General features: G+C 37.7%; 1 long non-coding RNA gene across 1 annotated transcript; it reads left to right on the top strand.

The window, feature by feature from the left end:
• The first annotated feature begins 317 nt into the window (after positions 1 to 317).
• Positions 318 to 6,019, top strand: LOC118423780. Its single transcript, XR_004832112.1, has 3 exons — positions 318 to 425; positions 4,035 to 4,160; positions 5,954 to 6,019. It is a non-coding gene; the product is annotated as an uncharacterized LOC118423780 (long non-coding RNA).
• The last annotated feature ends 4,959 nt before the right edge of the window (positions 6,020 to 10,978 follow it).

Raw genomic sequence — 10,978 nt, 5'->3', positions numbered from 1 at the left:
TTCTTCCATTTTATTGTCCCCGTGACTGTGCCCAGATGGGTAGAGATTCACTACCTAGAGTAGTCTGTTTATGACGTTGGGATCATGGTTGAAGTTAATTTATGTGCTTGCACCCTGACATAACCTTTTAGGGAAGGGTGGTTTTCTGTGCCTTTCCCCTAAGGTTTAAGGAATATCAATGTTGTATATGGTAGATAGTTGTACACGACTTATAACTTATTAAGGTATATGGAATTCCACCAAAATATTACCCAGGAATTCAAAAGAAGACATCCACGTCCCTCTGATCTACGTGTCATTTTATGTTGTATTTTTTTAGGCTTGCATCGGCGTGGATAAGCAGATTTCTGTATAATCACCACCTTCGATACAACGATCGATACGGAAGCATGCTTCAAACTGTCTCTAACACTTCCAACACAGAGGTGTGTATGCCGATTTTAGTGACATGTTTGGTCAATTTATCATATAAAGGTCAACTCGGTAGCCCTGCCGACGTAGAAGCACGTGGCATCATGGGCAATATTGCTTTTAGATCCTCCTAGAACATATGGGTCCAAAGATCCAGATTCCTTTTAGCAAAGAAGCTACAACTGTGCAAAGCGTGCAACAGCAGGACATGACCTAAAGCAGTTATAGAGAAGTTGGACGTCTGCCAGCAAAAATATCTGTGTGCGACAACAGAGATTCAATGGCCAGGAAACATAATAACCAATGACATTCTACACAAAACCTGTAACACCACCCCCACCCCCCTCTTTGCAAAAGTTGAGCAATCGATTTGGTCTATGTTTTAAACACATCATCAGATTGCCACAAGACATAGCCTTATTATATCTAATAGTGGATCTAAGTAAACTCAACTCAACTCAACATCCGCCGGCTTTCTGGAACTTGACGGAGAATAGCCCTTCGTCAGGGGAAATGGGTTTTTCATATATGGATAATGTTTGTAACTGTCATTATCCCATAATGCCAGTGTTTTTGGTTGCTATAGATTGCCATGTGTGTGTTGTCATGTGGTGATTGACAGCATCGCATCTCTTATCTGCCCTTGATCTCAGCCTGTGCCGCTTGTGCTCGAGGTGCGAACAGTCAGCTATATGTGAACAAAACGTCTTTCTGAATGTCAACTTTCTGTTACACAAAGGAATGAATGTAACTGAAGAAATCGCTATACATAGAAAAGCATAGATGTGCCTGCGGCAGAACTTTTGATGGGACAATGGGGCAATGCAGGAGAGACATATCACGGTTCTGAGAAGTGTGGTTTTCAGAAAGATTGTTTTTCGGTAGTTGTCTGTATATCATAGATATGTACTCTATGCAACATAAAATCTCACCACTGGGCAAAAAAATAATTCCAGAATCAGCTTCTGCCCCTTTAGTTTTGCTTGAAATCCCCACATGCTGTTTCCCAACAAAAACACTTAAAAGACATGCTAATAAGCTGGTTTGCATGGTAAAGGGGACTCGACCTAAATCCTGGCCTACTCAAGGTGTTACAGGGTGCAAGTTTCTATAACGGTTCGCTCAGCTTATGGCAGGCGGATTACAAACCGCGGGTAGGGGCCAGTTACAGCCCTGAACAGCGGAGTTTAAGTTACACAGACTACCTCAAGACACCAGCACAAAAGCCTTCGAATTCTAAAATACCTCTAGGTTCCAAAAGGTACGCAAGGGAAGACATCGTGTCAACCCGGTTAGCTTACTAAAGTCAGAGCTAAAGAACAGAGGTCGAGTGCTTTAGTGAAAGCAAAATGAAAGACTGGGTGCACCTATAGGGCTTTCCAAAACTATAGATGCAGAATACAGCGATTGATGATGATGATGATGGTGATAATGGTTAACTTGCTTCTTTCTATATGTGGAAGGGATGACTTGTGTTAACCGCCTACCTAACAGTACCAGCATTCCTGTGTGCAGAAGATAAGTATCACATCGCCAGAAATATTAATATATTAGAGTAAATTAAAATCAAATTAGGCAAAAGATGAAGATCATAAGCCAACAAGATGACATTAGATGCCTACAAGGATACGGCGTTTGTTACAAAGTTAATCGTTATGGATGACGGCACCACCTCAACACCGCACAATCTTATCATATCACGGTGGTCAAATACGGGCTCAAAACCTCCCATGTCTAGCCGAATTAGAACCTTGTTCCACGATGTTCCATCTGACGTAATGCGAACCGAACCCGTGTTCTATTTGGGGTCATCTGCGGTCGTTGCCGGTAAACACTGCTATCTGGCCTTTCTTCCTCAACTACCTTGATTTAGCCAAAAAAGATAGTTTTCACTGATATAAACAATTTTCTGGACAGTACATCCATGCTATCACTTTGTTTGAGACAAGTTATATTTAACGAAGCTACCGACGTTTGTGTTGGTGACCTTACATATTATAAGTGTTGTTTAGACCGGTATCAGTTACACCTCCCGCTATCCGTGCGGCATGACATGCGTGCAAACTTCGTTTAAGATCGCGACCAAGAAGAGTCCAAAGTAACTCATTGACGGCACAAAATGACCGCAATGGTTTTCCCGAGATTTCTGTTTTTGGGATTTTTAGAAAATGCCTTCGATTTTGAATTATTGGTAATTAAGTGCGAAAAATGCAATTTTTTTGCATATTTTGGACTGTAACTTTGCTTGAAATAAAAAAATTAAAAATCCCAAAAACAAAAAAGTTTTATTTTCCTCATAGATGACGAAAAATACAAAAATCGAGAATTTTCGATGACGCATGCGGCTCATCTTATCAAGAGTTTGGTCAAATTAAAGGCCTGCCTAAAAACAGAAAATGATCGTCTTTTTGAGCAGCATCGAAACAAAACACCTATTTAAATTAAAACGACAAGATTCAAAGTATGTAAAACTACTAATTTACCCTTATTTTGAAAACATTTTCCTTGTCAAAACATTTTGTTTATTTTCAAATATATTACGGGTAGCCAAAACTAGGCCTCTGGTAACCCGATACTCTGTCGAACGCGCATAGCAACGGGAAAGAATACCCTAGCAACCGACCGCCGTGTATAATGCTTTTAGCGAATGTGGCGCCAGGTTCCAACCAGGTACCCTGTTCATTGTAATGTTGTAAAAAACACCTGTATTGTATCTCTTGAGTTTTGACTTAAGTCTAAGAATATCCCTAACTACCGAACCTAACTTTTTCACAACTAAAACAGTTAACACAACAATTTTTCCTAGGACTTAGGTTATGATCCGTAAAATTTCACAACTACGTTGTATTTTGGTTAAAGAAACATTGATATGGACGTATTACTCTATTTTTGTTGATTTTAGGCCTATATGTTATATTTTGTATGGCAACGAAAGTCATATAAAACTCGTATTTCACAATGTATTCTATGAAAATTCCCAACTTTTTTCGCAATAAAATCACGTCCTTATTAAGCCACATTGCGTTAAAAATGGTACAAAACTTACAGAAATTTACCCATTACATTTGGGCGTATATGGGCTTTCATGACACTATTTGATCTACGAATACTTTGTCGTATCTTGTATCTTTCAAAATAAACTGGATGCTCTTATAACCAACTGCAGTGGTAGCGAAATGTTTGCGTTCAACCATACTGATACTTCGACGCCAAATGGCGTACACAGTGCTTTTTCTTTGTAGACAGGCGCTAGGCATTTTCATTCATTCAATACCATTGTAAAGTCTGTGCCGAGGTCTGACTCATTCTACCGAAATTCATTCTTCAGCATCCCTAGCGGCGCCTATGTACATAGCTATAATGTTTCTGGAATATATACTTGTACATTTTTTTTTCTACGTTTTCCTACGTTTGTTTTTGTTTCATATGGTCCGGTTATCGTCTGAAATAAAGAAAAAGGTACGTACCACAGTAACAAAATTAAGTTGGGGTTTCCCGAAACCCAAAACGTAAATTTAAGCAAAAGCGAAAAAATATGCACTGGCGGAATATAGGATATGTCAAACACATTAGCAAAAAATCATTTTCATAGTGAATTGATTTTGAAAAATGTCTATTTTCAGAATATAAAGGACAAGAATAATCAACAAGTACCGTTTTTGGCATTCATAAGAGCAGCAACTGATAACAGAAAAGAATGGCAGAATAGACACTGGATTCCTGTTTCAGATGCTTGCATCCCTTGTAAGGTATTTATGAATTGTTACTATCATCAAAAATAAAATCAATGGATATCCAAACACTACCCCTTATCCGACTTATAGATTTTGATACTCATCATAGCATATGCAATGTAAGTGCTCCCTGATATCTTTTTGCCATAAACATACCTTTGTCGTGATTATTATTCATGAACTACCCGATTAATATAAATAATCCTCATACGTCAACTAGCATTTTTTAAATCCATGCAAAATCCATGATAATAAACTTACCTTAACATTATCATATTATATTATTACTTAAAAACATTGATAAAATAACAATGCTATGGTATAAATGGTAATTGGAAACTGTCAAATGTATGTTAAAATATATGTTAAAAATTCAAGACTTAATTTGTCAACGTGTGAAAGTCTGCCACATGACATACAGATAAAGGTACCCTTGTAAAATTACCTACAAAGACATTAACTGTTTACTATTTGTTAGGCATTAATATTGTTTTGTGATAGATTTATTCATCGATCCATCAGCAACATTGTCACATATTTGTGTAAATGATAAATTCATGGTCATGGACCAATCTCAATAAAATTGATTACAAATTGAAGGGCAGGCTTACAACACACACCTTTTACCCGAAGGCAGATATTGCAAAATCAGATCGGCGGGGTGGGGGCGCTAAGATTGACGTATACCAGGACTAAGGAATTTAATGAATTTTCCTTACATATTTCTCAACAATTGTACCACAAAATAGTTTGTGACTTTTAATCTTTGTTGGCCATAAATATTAACATCCCTTGTAATCTTATGTTGCATTTTACATTGTTAAATGTTCATATTTATGCAACTTTAAAGATATATTTGATCAGAAACCAAAACGGTGGACAACGTCATTAGCAACCGTTAAATCTGGTTATGTATCTTTACACAAATTCCATGTCAATTTGTCACTTAAAATTGATATCAGTGTCGTTGCCATCGGGAAATATTTGGAAGACTCAAATATTAGTAAAAAAAAACTTAATAGTCAATTTTTCTAAACATCTTTAAGCAGAACGGAAATTTTAGATTTAGACGGTTTAGCCACAAACAATGTATTATGACGTTATGATTACTTTATATTACCAAACGTATCAAAACGATACCAGCATCTTAAAAAGGTAAAACGAAGAGAAGAATAATCTTTGCGATTTTTTTCATTATAGCCCAAGCCTATCTCGGATACAGGAATCCCCCCAAATCCCGGTCAAGATTGGGTTACAGAGATTAAAAAAAAAAAAAAAACTTCATTCAAAATGATCCATGCCAATCATTCTTTTTGCAAATTAGGAATTCTATTGCATAATATGCAGACCACAAAGCTCTTTTATCTTTCAACTTTTCGTTTTTGACAATGACTTTGTTTTCAACGCTCTAATCGTACGTAGTAGGCCAATGAATCGCCGTTTATTCACCGTGCCGAACATCCTGGGCGAAAGTTTCGCGTATGACCCGATATGTACTCGAGACCACCCAGGCAGTTGCGAACCAGCCGACCAGCGAGCTGGCTTAAGGGGTGACTAAAAGAACAGCCCGACGCTGACGTGGGCGTTTTATGGTCATAGCGGGTTTCCATTACCTGGTTTCTCAGTTCCTTGCTCAACAACAATTGCTAGGCCTAAAGCCAGTGAATTAAGAAAAAAAGCAAAAAAAAAAAACCAAATAATATTGTTTTATGTAGAATATGTAATTACATTATTCCTTCAGATTAACCGTACCAGCTTTAATCATATATAGTAAATAATAAAATACTACATTAAATTTGTTTTTCTAGATTCACTATGACTACATAGCACACACAGAGACGCTAGCTGATGACCTGCGTCTCTTTCTCCGGAAAGTAGGAGTCACAAATCGGGATGACATACTGCCACGGACAAAAAAAAGAGGAGCAGAGAAAAAACTTCGGGACCTCTTCGGATTAATTCCATTGGAAGATTTGAGAAGAGTTGCAAGAAAGTTTAAAGCTGACTTTGAGATGTTCGGATATTCCTATGAAGAAGAAGTATTAAAGTTATCGCAGCCTTAGTTGTTTACAGAGAGCTCGCTATATCTTGATAATATACAACACTTTGTCAAATATTATTGTCAAAACATATTTTTCGCTTTAGCTCTCTGAAATCATTACTTATTTGTATTTCAGGATGTTTAATTAGTATAACTCGTATAACATGTATAACTCGTTGTTTTATGGGGAATATTTTTGGCCAATAAATATTTCACTGCTTAGTAGTTATATAGAAAATATGGAAATACCCCCTTAAATTTGATAACTGTTCAATTTACATTTGTGACAATGTAATAATTTTAATTATGGAAAAAACTCTAATTCTGGACTCGAGTCCAAAACTCCGAAATGCTTTAAACGATCAACTTTATATCTTTATTGAGTACATATCAAAGGGTAATGAAAATGCGGAAAGCGTCAATGGGTCTCTAGGGATTAGTCCAATTATACTATAATTATACATATATATAATTTTGGGGCATTATACATAATTATATATAACCCATAACCCATTTCACCAATATACATAATTATATATAACCCATTACACCATTATACATAATTATATATAACCCATTTCACCATTATATATAACCCATTTCACCATTATACATAATTATATATAACCCATTTCACCATTATACATAATTATATATAACCCATTTCACCATTATACATAATTATATATAACCCATTTCACCATTATACACAATTATATATAATCCTGATGACCATTATACATAATTATAAATAACACTTGTAATCATTATGCATTGTTATATGCACAATTTATGACAATTATACATAATCATACATAGTCTCTATAACCATTATACATAATTATATATAATTATAGATAATCCTTAATGGTTTAAGTGCAAAAAAACTTTTTAAAGTTAATATTTACACCAAATATAGCTTTCTGATAAAGTTGAGGGAAATTTTATGTCTATTGCACGGAGTGAATTTACGCTTTTAATTAATTTGGCCATGCCTGCATTCATTTAAAAAAAATACTATATGATACATTATAACAATATATAATTCACTGTAAATACTCAATGTTGATTAGCGTATAACGGTTCCTCAGTGTTTTGTGTTTTTTACTCGGACCTTCACAGTCCGACAATTACCATGATCTACAGCTGCTAAACGGCCGATCAAACATTATGTCTTCCCTGCAACATGCACTCAATGTTTCCAGGTTTTGATTGGCCGCAAGTCTACATCTATCAAGGATATGTCACAGGTGAACCTATGAGAGCCAAGCACTCACATCACTCGCTATCGCGTCCATCCTAAATCTATAGGCGCCAGCTTACATAATTATGTATGATTATCTATAATCATCTATGATTATATATAATTATATATAGTTATGTATAATTATAGATAATGCTTAATGGTTTAAGTGCAAAAAACTTTTTTGCTTAATATTTACACCAAATATTGCTTTCTGATAGAGTTGAGGGAAATTGTCTACTGCACTATTTTGAAGCTAAATGTCGCGGAAGCAAACACAAACGTAGTTGCCACGGAAAATACGTATGCGCCCATGAAGAATACAAGAACACAGTAATTATTCTTGGGGTGTTGGGAGAAAGGCAAACTTTAAACAAGCAGGTTATATAAAGCATATTTGTGCTCAGTTCACTCTGCAAGGTTAAAGAATCTTTCACGTCAAGATGTATTAGCATGGCAAAATATGTATAGACAAATTGAATCAAATATCACTGCAGATTGGACATCCTGGCCAAATCCTCCAGCGGTGCGGGTAGACGTAAAGTTTAGCATTGTTTGGTCAAAGATTTAAATAAGTAAAACTAGGAAGGTCCACATTTTTGACGAAAATGCGAAGGGGAGTAAAAAATTAAAATCGTCATAAAAGGGAAAAAAGTGTCAAATGTGCAATGCCCAGTGCTTGCAAGATAAAAGCGTTGTACATTAAACTAACGTTAAAACGTTAAACTATTTGTCTAAAAAGGAAAAAAAAACAGATTAAAAACTAGAAAGGCCGACATTTGCTTGAGAGCAAATACAGCATATTTCAGCCATCTTCCTCCCCATGCAACGATAGACTATTTCAAAATCACCCATTTGAAAAATCACTTTTACTAATGACGGTTTAACCCATAAATGAATCTTACAAAATTCCCCCGTTCAAGAATGGACTCCAGTGCACCCTATGTGAATTTGCACAATAGACCAGTCTAGAAATATTCCCACTGAAACGTTGGCTTTTTGAATAAGAAACCAAATCCAAAATTGAATTTAGCAAAAAAAGGTCCCAGGGCATGAAAAGGAATAATAGACCAGTCTAAAAACACTTCCACTAAAAATTGAATTTTGAATCATCACCAGTTCAAACCTGAATTTGAAAAATCCCCTTCCGTGTGCAAACCCAGTTCCGGGCCCTTCCATGTAAAGTAGAGCAGTCCAAATATACATCTGCTAAAATAGGACGTTGACATTATCACTAAAGTCCAAAAAATGGATTTTTAAAAAAGCCCCCCTGCATGCAAGAATGGACTCTTCCAGCACACCCATGTAAAATTGCAAATTAGACCAGTCCGAAAAATAACCCCCTCTGTGCGAGAATAGACTTTTCCAGCACACTTTCTGTAAAATTGCAAAATAGACCTGTCCAAAAGTACACCCACTGAAAGACTTCACCAGTCCAATGATGAATTAAAAAAAAAAAGACCCCCTCCGTGTAAGAATGGACTCTTCCAGATAACACCGGGCTCACTGATTGGCTGACACCCCCCCCCCCCCTTTAGGATATAGATTCAGACTAAGTGATTGGTTACCTATCTAATTAGATTAAATAGACATACATGCCAGTAGGTGCAATCTGCAAGAGGGGGGTCAACAACCTTAAGGTCATTGACCCCTCTGGCTATGGAAAATGACAAAAAAATCCCCGAATATATCATTTTGAAGTGTCTTATGCTAAAAATTATACACGTGTCATTTGAATAAATGTCTAGTGCACCCTTTTACCAAAATTTAGGTCATTTGGTTTTAACACCAGAGCACAGGAGCCAAAAGTGTACGTTTTTACCTCCATGAAATGTCATGGAGGTTATATTTTACCCTGCGTTTGTGTGTCTGTGTGTGTGTGTGTTTGTGTGTGTGTGTGTGTGTGTGTGTGTGTGTGTGTGTGTGTGTGTAAACAAGATAACTCAAGAATGGCTGGGTGGATTGGTTTCATACTTGGTGTGTTGGTACTTGGTAGTGTGTGATGAAAGCTGGAAATGATTAGATTTTGGGCCCCCTAGCGGCTCCCCTTGGTACTGCAGCGCAACTTCCGGTTTTGCTATCTCGATGTTCTGAACATGCTATGGTCACGATTTTTGAGTGTTAGATAGCTCTTGTGCTCAGGAAGAAATGACATACGTTTGGGCCCCCTAGCGTCTAGTTTTGGGATAGCAGGGGCATTTTTGTCAAAAACTTCTGAAGAGCATAACTCAAGAAGGGAACAACGGATTTTCATGCACAGCACGAAATCTGGTATTTAAGCAAGCTTAAACTCAACGTAAACGCGACGTTTCTGCACCCTTTCCGCAACTTAACGACATCTATCCGTGAACGTAAAGGTTCCCTTTAATGTTACCTTTACGTTGGCACTTAAATGTGCGTTTCGGCACTCCTTCACGTGCCTTTCCGCAACTATTAGACGCTTAAAGGCGTCGTTAATGACAGTTTTTCGTAACCTATACGGGCGGAAAGCACGCGTTTATTAAGACCTTTCTGCACCCTTTCCGCAACTTAACGACATCTATCCGTGAACGTAAAGATTCCCTTTAATGCACTTATATGTACGTTTCGGCACTCCTTCACGTGCCTTTCCGCAACTATTAGACGCTTAAAGGCGTCGTTGATGACAGTTTTTCGTAACCTATACGGGCGGAAAGCACGCGTTTATTAAGACCTTTCCGTGATCTTTTGACCACATTTACAGTCGATTTCCGTCACGATTTCCCCACGTTTATGTGTCGTTTACACACCCCGAAAGGCACGTGAAGAAGTGCAGAAACGTACTTATCCGAACGCTTTCCGTGATCTTTCCTTGGACTATTGTTGTCATTTATTTTTAGTAAAGGCGGCGTAAGTTTAAACCTTTCCGCATCTTTAGGTAGGCTTTATGTGTTTTGTGTGGCTTAAATTGGAACTTTTGCATCGGGTATGCGTGTCTTATTTGGTGTGAATCATACCTACACCGGCATCTATGGCTTCGCCGTCTAAACTATCTTGTGATTCTAATTGTGGACTTGGATTGGTCGACCGAGGGAACAATCGGTGTACAATATCCATGCACGAATCTCCGCTACATTTAAGTCCACATTTTGGAGTCCAGTGTCGGGCGATACGCCTGGAAAGACGTCATTTCAAGCAACATAGTTCCATCTGGCCATCACATTAGGAAAAATCCGCTGAGATTCACGAAGACGGGTACTGTTTTGTGATGAACAGGCCGTGCTCCCCATGTCTCCGCCAGCTTATGCTGGTCAAGACGACACAGTCTTGAATTCACCCTGAGTTGTGCCCCGTTGAAGACTCTCCAACATACGTACTCCGTTTCCGCATGTTCCGGCAAGCCGTGAGTGTCCTATGGTTATGTCCGTTCCGTCCTGTAGTTCCGTTGGAATCCATTTGCGGCAAAGCCACGCCGATAATCCGTGTGTTGAAACGGGTCCAAGGCTCCTTCTTGACTTGTCCCGAAACAGACGCCCTGCAAACTGGTTTCTTCTATAAATTATGGCATATTCGTTAGGTTTAAAAAACCCA

The sequence above is a fragment of the Branchiostoma floridae genome, chromosome 10 (assembly GCF_000003815.2).
Source record: "Branchiostoma floridae strain S238N-H82 chromosome 10, Bfl_VNyyK, whole genome shotgun sequence".
Lineage (NCBI taxonomy): Eukaryota > Metazoa > Chordata > Leptocardii > Amphioxiformes > Branchiostomatidae > Branchiostoma > Branchiostoma floridae.
This window is presented reverse-complemented; position numbering and strand designations above follow the sequence as displayed.